Genomic DNA, 8,664 nt, shown 5'->3' on the forward strand with positions numbered 1-8,664 from the left:
ACTGGAGTCTACTTCCTTGCCTTTTTATTTCTGGGAGAAGCAAACCCCTCCAATTTGGGCATTGGGCAGCAGGACTGTCCTGAAGGAGGAGGAGCCTCTAGTGTGTCTTGGGGATCTCAAGCAGCAGCACAGTCCTAGGCAAACCTCCCGCCTTGACCCAGTGAATCCCCAGCAGACATCAGAGGCAAGACTCACAAGCCAGCATCCCAGGAGAAGAGACTCAGCATCTGACCAAAGGGAAGGGTTGTTGTATCTGCTTAAAAGCAGGAGCCAGGGAGGGCAGAGACATTACTTTGCCGACAAAGGTCTGTAGAGGCAAAGCTATGGTTTTCCCAGTAGTCATGTATGGGTGTGAGAGTTATGATGGCTTACAGTGAATGATGTCAGACTCATGATCTCCAAAGATTTAGCTTCGGGATCAGGGATCCAGGCTTGATCACTCAGGGCTCTTGTGTGGCATAAGTTTTATTACAGTGAAAAAGGACAGAGGAACCTTCTGACATCGACATTGGAAGGGGGACAGAGAGTGCCCCCCTCGCTAGTCTAAGCAAGGCCTTATATACTTTTACCAGACCCACTCCCACAACATGCCTCTTAAGATAACAAGATTAAAGAAAAAAAAGATAACAAGATTAGTCAGAAGGTTCTTGTTAAGGAGAAACATACCCTTGAGCAAGATACATTGTTGTTATATAACCATTAGTACAGAGCTTAAGGAAAAACATATCCTTGAGCAAGATGAGTTTTGTTGTCTATCATTAGCTGTGGGCTTAAAGGAAATAATGTCTTATGTGACTAAGACAAAGCAGTGTAGAAAAAATGTTTGTTCTTTTCTCCTCCTTGAGGGCCCTGGACTCCTTATTAACCTACCTAATAATTAGCTCTCTCAGTTAGACCATAAAGAAGGCTGAGTGCTAAAGAACTGATGCTTTCAAATTGTAGCACTGGAGAAGACTCTTGAGAGTCCCTTGGACAGCAAGGAGATCAAACCAGTCAATCCTAAAGGAAATCAACCCTGATGCTGAAGCTGGAGCTTCAATACTTTGGCCCCTGAGGTGAAGAGCTGACTCATTGGAGAAGACCCTGAGGCTGAGAAAGATTGAAGGCAGGAGGAGAAGGAGAGGATGAGATGGTTGGATGGCATCACTGGCTTGATGGACCTGAGTCTGAGCAAGATCCGGGATATAGTGAAGGACAGGGAAGCCTGGCATGCTGCAGTCCATGGGGTGGCAAAGAGTCGGACACAACTTAACAATTGAACAACAACCAGGAGGTCAGAAGAGAGAAGCTGGGGGTGGGAGCACACTCTGCCAGCCTCAGGGGGCCTGGAAGAGAGCTTGGGAACCCCAGGCTTGAGTGGTGAGTTGGCTGGGTCCGGCCACCCTCCAGACAAGCCTCCCCACCAGGTGATGGATGTGCCTGTGACTCCGCATCCCTGGACCAGGGAACAGCTCTCCCTGAACATGGCTAGGAAGCCCATGGGGTCTCTGTGGATGCCCGATGGGGCCACTGATGGGATGTTCCACAGACATCACTTCTCTCTGGCCTCCCCACAAACCCACTAGGGCACCTCAGGGCATCCCGGGAAAGAGTCTGGATCAGGATATGGGAAATCGATTCTCTAAAAGTCAATTAACAAAATGACCTTAATTGACCAGTTTTCTGAAAGTCAATTCTTTAAATGAGCCATTTACCAAAATTTCAGACAGATATTTTAAACCCGGTCTGGGCAGCCGGCCACCACTGCCCACCAGCAGGGGTAGGAGTGGGGGCAGAAAATTCTGGCCAGATACCTTAGCCAGGGTCAAGGGCACGTTCAGAAGAAAAGACAGTCGGTCAAGGTGGACCAATGCATGCTGGCAAACATGGCCACTGGAAGGAGAAACTTTTGATGACGCCCTGGGTTCTTCACAAATAGACCACGGGGTCCATCTGGCACTGGGCAGGTGGGTTGCAGCGAATGCATCTGGTTCTGAAGACAAGCAGAGGGGAGAAGTCAGGAGTGCGGTAGAGCCCACTGCCACTACAACCTCAGGCTGGTGCCTTGCCCTCTCTGTGCCTTGTTTTCCCCACCTGTAGTGTAACAGCAGGGAAAGGGGCAGGGCACAACTTTTGAAAGAATGACGTAGCCCAAGGCCACAACATAAACCCAATTAGAATCAAATGGGACCAAGAGGGCAGACAAGACTAGAGCTGGATCCTCAATCAGCAAGTGAAATGACACACCCAGAGGTGCCATGACAGTTCCAAGGCGCTGTCAAAAGACCGAGGAGTGCGCGGTGGCCGAAATCCTGGAAATCTCCACCCCTTCCCCAAAATAGTTGGAATGATCTTCCCACTTATTAGCATATGAAATTACCCAGCCTATAAAAACTAACCACACCACATTTCCTGGCCACACTCGCCCTTTGCAATGGCCCACACTCTGTTAGTGGACTGTGCTTCTCTCTGAATCTGAATAAATCCACTTCTTACCTATCACTTTGTCTCTCACTGAATTCTTTCTGTGAGGAGACATCAAGAACCTGAGCTTCATTAGGCCCTGAAACCAGGAACTGTGGGTTGTGGCTGTGTTTGAGTCCCAGTTTTTCCAGTGGAGCTATGGTTTTTCCAGTGGTCATGTATGGACGTGAGAGTTGGACTATAAAGAATGCTGAGCACCGAAGAATTGATGCTTTTGAACTGTGGTGTTGGAGAAGACTCTTGAGAGTCCCTTGGACTGCAAGGAGATCCAACCAGTCCATCCTAAAGGAAATCAGTCCTGGATGTTTATTGGAAGGACTGATGTTGAAGCTGAAACTCCAATACTTTGGCCACCTGATTCGAAGAGCTGACTCATTTGAAAAGACCCTGATGCTGGGAAAGATTGAAGGCGGGAGGAGAAGGGGACGACAGAGGATAAGATGGTTGGATGACATCACCAACTCAATGGAAATGGGTTTGGGTGGACTCTGGGAGTTGGTGATGGACAGAGAGGCCTGGGATGCTGTGGTTCATGGGGTTGCAATGAGTCGGACATGACTGAGCGACTGAACTGAACTGAACTGAGTCCCAGCCACGTGGGTTCAAGTCCCAAACTGGGTTTTGACTGGGTTCTAGTCCCAGCACATGGGTGCAAGTCACAATCTGTGGTAAACAGTTTCAGCAGCAAGGATTCAAGGGACCCCAGAGCCCAATAAGTGTCTGCAAGGTCACCGTGCACCAGGCTCCCCCTGTGCCTCTGCCATCAGACACTCAGGGCCACTTTTGGCTTCATTCACAAGATGGTCCCTCAATGCATCGGGACCTGCATTCCAGGAGGAACGACCTCTGCAGACACTCCTCTGCCTAGCCCTGGAAAAGGGGCAAGTAGAGGGGCTTCTAGATGCCCCCAGAGGTAGGTCTCTCCTTCTCGGCTTCTCCCCCTGCTGTGTGGAGACACAGGGGATGTGCTAGCCACCTGTCACTAGCCGGTCACCACTCCCTCCTGGCCCCCGTCCAGCAGGCCCTCTCTACCTCGCATCTTCCTTCCCACCCTCCCTCCCTCCCACCTTCCCTCCCTCCCTCCTCTCTTTTGGCAGATTCTCTGCTGCAGCCTCTCTTTCTGTCATTTCCAGCCCCATCCATGTCACCAAACTGCCCGGTCCACCCTCAGCCACATCCACCCTCCCAAAGCCCATCCAAGCCCTCCTAGCATCTAGTCTGATAATCACAGAGATGAACCCGAAGAGGGTGGGGCCCTTATTCCTGGGGCAACATCTTCCCCTGGGGCCTCCTCTGGGCTAGGGTTCCCCTGACGGTGCACATTCCTGCTGGAGACATGTGACGCTGGAGTCAAGGTCTCTCTCAGGGGTCCACACTGTGTAAGCCAGTCATTGGCTGAACTCACAACCCACAGGGCACCCGACTTTCCTGAGGCTTGATTAACCCCACTGTGCACCCTTGAGCTGGTCACGAGTGTGGCGGAGCCACTGGAGCCCAGCCTTTCAACGGTGTCTGATTTTGACCTCGTCATTATTCCGCTGTTCACTGGCATCTTCATCAGCGCGTCCTGGAGTGTCGTCAGCCTGTTTGCCTCCGCAGGGCTGATGGTCTGTTCCAAAGTCTTCTCTGAGCTCCAGCGTGAACCTCCCATCCCCTCTTGATTGGATCCCCAGAGCTGGCCCTCCTTGCTCTATCCGATCGTCCTCAGGCACCCCAGCCACTGCGGGGACGGGAAGGCATTTGGATCCTGGGAGAAGAGCTCCGTTCCAAAGTCCAGCTCAGACTTTGGGTCCCACAGGCCAGTTGGTGCAGTTCGTCAGAACTCAGTCACTCACAGCCAGTGGCAAGTGTGTCACCAGTGGCCACCGGACAGCCCCAGCTTCCAGTTCCACCTTCTGTTTCTACATCTCCCCGACCTCGCACACACCTGTGGGTGCTCCCACTTCTGCTGACGGCCCTTCTGTCTCCAACCTTGGGGTGCCCAGCTCAGCTGCCCCTTCCCTGAAGCCAGTGTCACAAGAGGTGAAGCAAACCCACACCAGGTGCCCCCAGAGCTCAGCACCACCTTCCACCTCCTCTCGCCTAGCCCTGCTGGCCTGAAAGCCTCCCTCGCCTCAGAGTCAGCCCGGGCTATCACAAATACTACTCACTTCCTATAGCCCAAGAGGTGCTAAGAGAGTCACACAATGAGTGAACAGGGGCCTCAGAGGAGGCCCCAGGGCAGGAGGTGGGCCAAGAGAGGGGGCAGGTGGCTCATCTACACTCACTGGGAGAAGATGGGAGCCCCTAACGTGGGTGAGCCATGCCTGGCACGTGGACGGGGTCCCTGCATGGTCCTGTGAAAGTGGACACGAGGATTCAGCCCTGAGTCCTGGGGCCTCAGAGCCCAGCAGGGCTGCAGGGAGGCTAAGATTGGGGGATGAGAGTCTTCAGAAGGAAGCCCTGGCAAGCCCTGTGCTCAGACAGCATGACAGTGCTCGGCACTCAGGCTCCGGGAGCCCGAGGTGCCTGCTGGAACAGGGCGGGGGTTGTCTCTGCCTGGTCAGCCAGCACCTGCCCCTTCCCCGTGCCTCCCCAGGCAGGTGGGCCCTACACAGAGACCACCTTCCCATGGGCCCTTTTTCTGCTTCGAGGTCCCCAGGCTGCACTTCCCTTGGTTCTCACCTGTCTGGGAGGAAGCCGAACCGATGGACCCACGATGCACAGTCCCCAAGCCTCTCTGTGTCCCTGTTTTGGAGCTTTAGACACGGAGAGAGGCCTGAGCTGCCTCTTCGCTGCTGGCGGAGGGGCTGGGGCATGTCTGCCCTGCAGCGGCTCTCAGATGCCTGGAGAGCCCCAGCACAAGGTGGCACTTGGGGTTCAGCCAAGCAGATGCTTGCGCAAGGCTTGTTTCTGCATCTCCCAACATCAGACACACAACAGAGTTAACCAGCTGCGTTGCGAGTCCTCCAGGCATAGTGCTCAAACTTTACACAGCTGGCCAGTGTCCATCCACCAGTCCTCCTCCTTCACTCATCTTCCTTTGATGCACTTCAGGGTGAGTCTTGGCAACGCTCTTTAAGAGAGAAAACCAAAGTCTAAAAGTCTGTCTATGGGGGAGGGGTATCTGGATACAGAATGCTGTGCCTTTTTTTTTTTTTTTTTGCTTTGCTAATCATATTTGTTTATTTTCAAGAGCTCATCAGTTTAAAAAAATTAAACTCATTTATTTCAAATAAGTAATACTTCCATGAGGTTCAGAAAACCAAAACAATATACAAAGGTTTACATTAAAAAGTTTTTTTGCAAAGAGCTCAACTGTATTCTTTGTTCTTATCTTTTCTACCTTCTTTTTCTTGTTTTACAGATGCAGTACATTCTCAAACTTCTCTGTGAATACTACTTGGACTTTTATTTAAAACCTCCTTTAGTTCCCTGCATTAGCTCTGCTTGTTCCATTCATCTTGTGATTTCTCCTTAATGTTCCAGCCTTTCCTCCTGTGTCTAATGCTCCCTTTGCTTCCCGTTCATCTTTTTTTTTTTTCTTCCTGTCCATAAAAGTAATGACGGCACATCTTTAATATTAAAGGAAAAGGCTATAAAAAGTTCAATCTCAGAATTTGTTTTAGTAAAACCTCATTCATGCTCCTTTGTGGGTGCATTATGAAGTTCCATGGGCTTGTTCACCTGCCAGTATTTCTCACCGACCAATTCCAAAGAGAGAGAGCCATTTAACACATCGAACTGGCCCCTGGCTGTGGCTATGTAAATGGCATACTGCTTCTTACTGGCTGTATCAAGGTTCGTCTGGCTTGATTCTCCTTTGCTTCAAAGTTCTTCTAAAGCTAACCTCACAGCCAGGTCGATAAGTGATCAACAGTGGCATTACCTGAGCTCTTCATGAATCTTGTCTGTGTACAGTCATCTTTTTCCAAAAACGTGGGATGAACCCCAGTACTGATTCAGTTTCACTAGCATGGTCCATTACGTCCAGATGTCACGTTTGCATTGCTGTTATCGAGTTCAAGCCCAGAACCATCAGATGTTTTGGTCTGTTTGTTCCTAGGTGCTGCTTTCAGTTGCTGTACATGGATGTTTTACTGCAGTGAGAGCTGTCTCCACTGACTTCGGCTCCACTGTAATTTTCGATCTGTTTCCCACCTCACTGTAGTCTGCTCACGGCCTGTTATCTCAGTCCTTCCTTGATGCTCTGACCAAGTGCTTGCTGAGGGTTATGCTTGTTGATTCTAGCTAATGCTTTTTTCTCGATGAGCTTCACACTCACCACGACTTGGTTAAATTTTGCTGATGAGCGCATCAAAGTTTAGGTCTGATCTTAGTGATCTTTTGGAAACTAGCTTTTCCCAACAGGTTGTTGTTGTTCAGTCACTCAGTCATGTCCGACTCTTTGTGACTCCATGGACTTGTGCACGCCAGGCTTCCCTATCCATCAGCAACTCCCGGAGCTTGCCCAAACTCATGTCCACTGAATCAGTGATGCCATCCAACCATCTCATCCTGTGTTGTCCCCTTCTCCTGTCTTCAATCTTTCCCAGCATCAGGGTCTTTTCCAATGAGTCAGTTCTTCTTAAATTTTTAAATTCAAAATAATCAGTATGTTTCAGAGGCACATTTTGGGGCCACCTATGCTGGACCCCACAATGGGCAGAGAAAGGACTGTCAGTCCTTTCTCTTTATCAGTGACCGTCAGTGACCGTATTGTATGGGGGAGGGTGATGTGGCCAGAAAGGGCTTCGGAGTGGGAGAGGGAGGGAGACCTCATGACCTGTCCTCTGCCCCTGTTCACACCCTTGCAGCAGCTGGTGGCAATGGGGGCCTCTCTGGATGACACCTTGGGTGATATGTGTGATGTTATGAGATGTCACCAGAAGGCTCTGGGTCACCCTGACCTGCTTTACATTATCCAAAGGTAGGGTAGAATTTACAGGTAAGCGAGAGGAGAAGCCGGAGTGACTGGTGGACTTTCAGTTCAGTTCAGTTCAGTCGCTCAGTCGTGTTCGACTCTTTGTGACCCCATGGACCCCAGCACGCCAGGCTTCCCTGTCCATCACCAACTACCAGAGTTTGCTCAAACTCATGTCCATCAAGTCGGTGATGCCATCCAACCATCTCATCCTCTGTTGTCCCCTTCTCCCCTTGCCTTCAATCTTTCCCAGCATCAGGGTCTTTTCTAATGATTTGGTTCTTCGAATCAGTTGGCCAAAGGATTGGAGCTTCAGCTTCAGCATCAGTCCTTCCAATGAATGTTCAGGATTGATTCCCTCTAGGATTGACTGGTTTGATCTCCTTGCAGTCGAAGGGACTCTGAAGAGTCTTCTCCAGTACCACAATTCAAAAGAATAAATTCTTCGGTGCTCAGCCTACTTTCTGACAGGTGGAGCATTCTTTATTGCCACCTCTGAGGCCTGTGACAATGCAATCTGCAAAAAAAATGATATAAACACTCTTTTGTGTGGTGTTCTTCAACATATCCAAACAAACTGGGCACATCAATTCACTGTGTAGACTTGAGGTGAAACCACAATTTCTAAGCCATCTGTTATTGCCTCCTGAGGTGTTCATTCTAATTCATATAAACTGTATTCCCATGTTTTGCTTAATGGCTGAGTTCCGTTTGTCTGCACAGCCCAAGACGTTGCGGCTCCTGCCCCAGCCCGGGGCTCCACTGGCTGCAGCTGGAGCAAGACTCGGGTACAAGCCTCAGAGGCTGCCAGTGTGACGCACACTAAGATGAGCCTCAGCTTCTGTAACGAAACTCTCCTGTTCATCTTTTGAAATCAGGCAACAAAGTCTCACTGGGAGCTGCGTGTATGAGCAGACCCCGTCCACGTGCAGATGTTGCTTAAACGGGATGGGAGAGGAGCTGGTTATGAATCTGGTGGAGGGTGGGGGTGGGGGAGAAGGGGCCAAACACCAAACTGCAGAAGGCCTGACTCTGAGGCTGCTGCTGCTGCTAAGTCGCATCAGTCATGTTCGACTCTGTGTGATCCCATAGACGGCAGCCCACCAGGCTCCCCCGTCCCTGGGATTCTCCAGGCAAGAACAGTGGAGTGGGTTGCCATTTCCTTCTCCAGACTCTGACGCAGTAACACCCAAATAGCTGTCCTCGTCCTGCCTAGCTGCTTTGCTCAATTTCTGTAAAGAAGAAACCTTTTGTTTTTAGACTGACAACTAAACATTTGGCTGCCAGATTGTCTCCAT

The 8,664-nt window shown here is 50.5% G+C and overlaps 1 long non-coding RNA gene and 1 pseudogene across 1 annotated transcript; both read right to left on the bottom strand.

Annotated features, from left to right (window-relative positions):
- Window positions 1-1,537: 1,537 nt before the first annotated feature.
- LOC112586865 lies at window positions 1,538-5,447 on the bottom strand. Its single transcript, XR_003111341.3, has 2 exons — window positions 5,128-5,447; window positions 1,538-1,972 (listed from the first exon to the last, which is right to left on the bottom strand). It is a non-coding gene; the product is annotated as an uncharacterized LOC112586865 (long non-coding RNA).
- A 262-nt stretch (window positions 5,448-5,709) lies between these two features.
- On the bottom strand, window positions 5,710-8,317 carry LOC102394696 (annotated as a pseudogene).
- Window positions 8,318-8,664: the final 347 nt, after the last annotated feature.

The sequence above is a fragment of the Bubalus bubalis genome, chromosome 1, assembly GCF_019923935.1.
Source record: "Bubalus bubalis isolate 160015118507 breed Murrah chromosome 1, NDDB_SH_1, whole genome shotgun sequence".
NCBI classification, from domain to species: domain Eukaryota; kingdom Metazoa; phylum Chordata; class Mammalia; order Artiodactyla; family Bovidae; genus Bubalus; species Bubalus bubalis.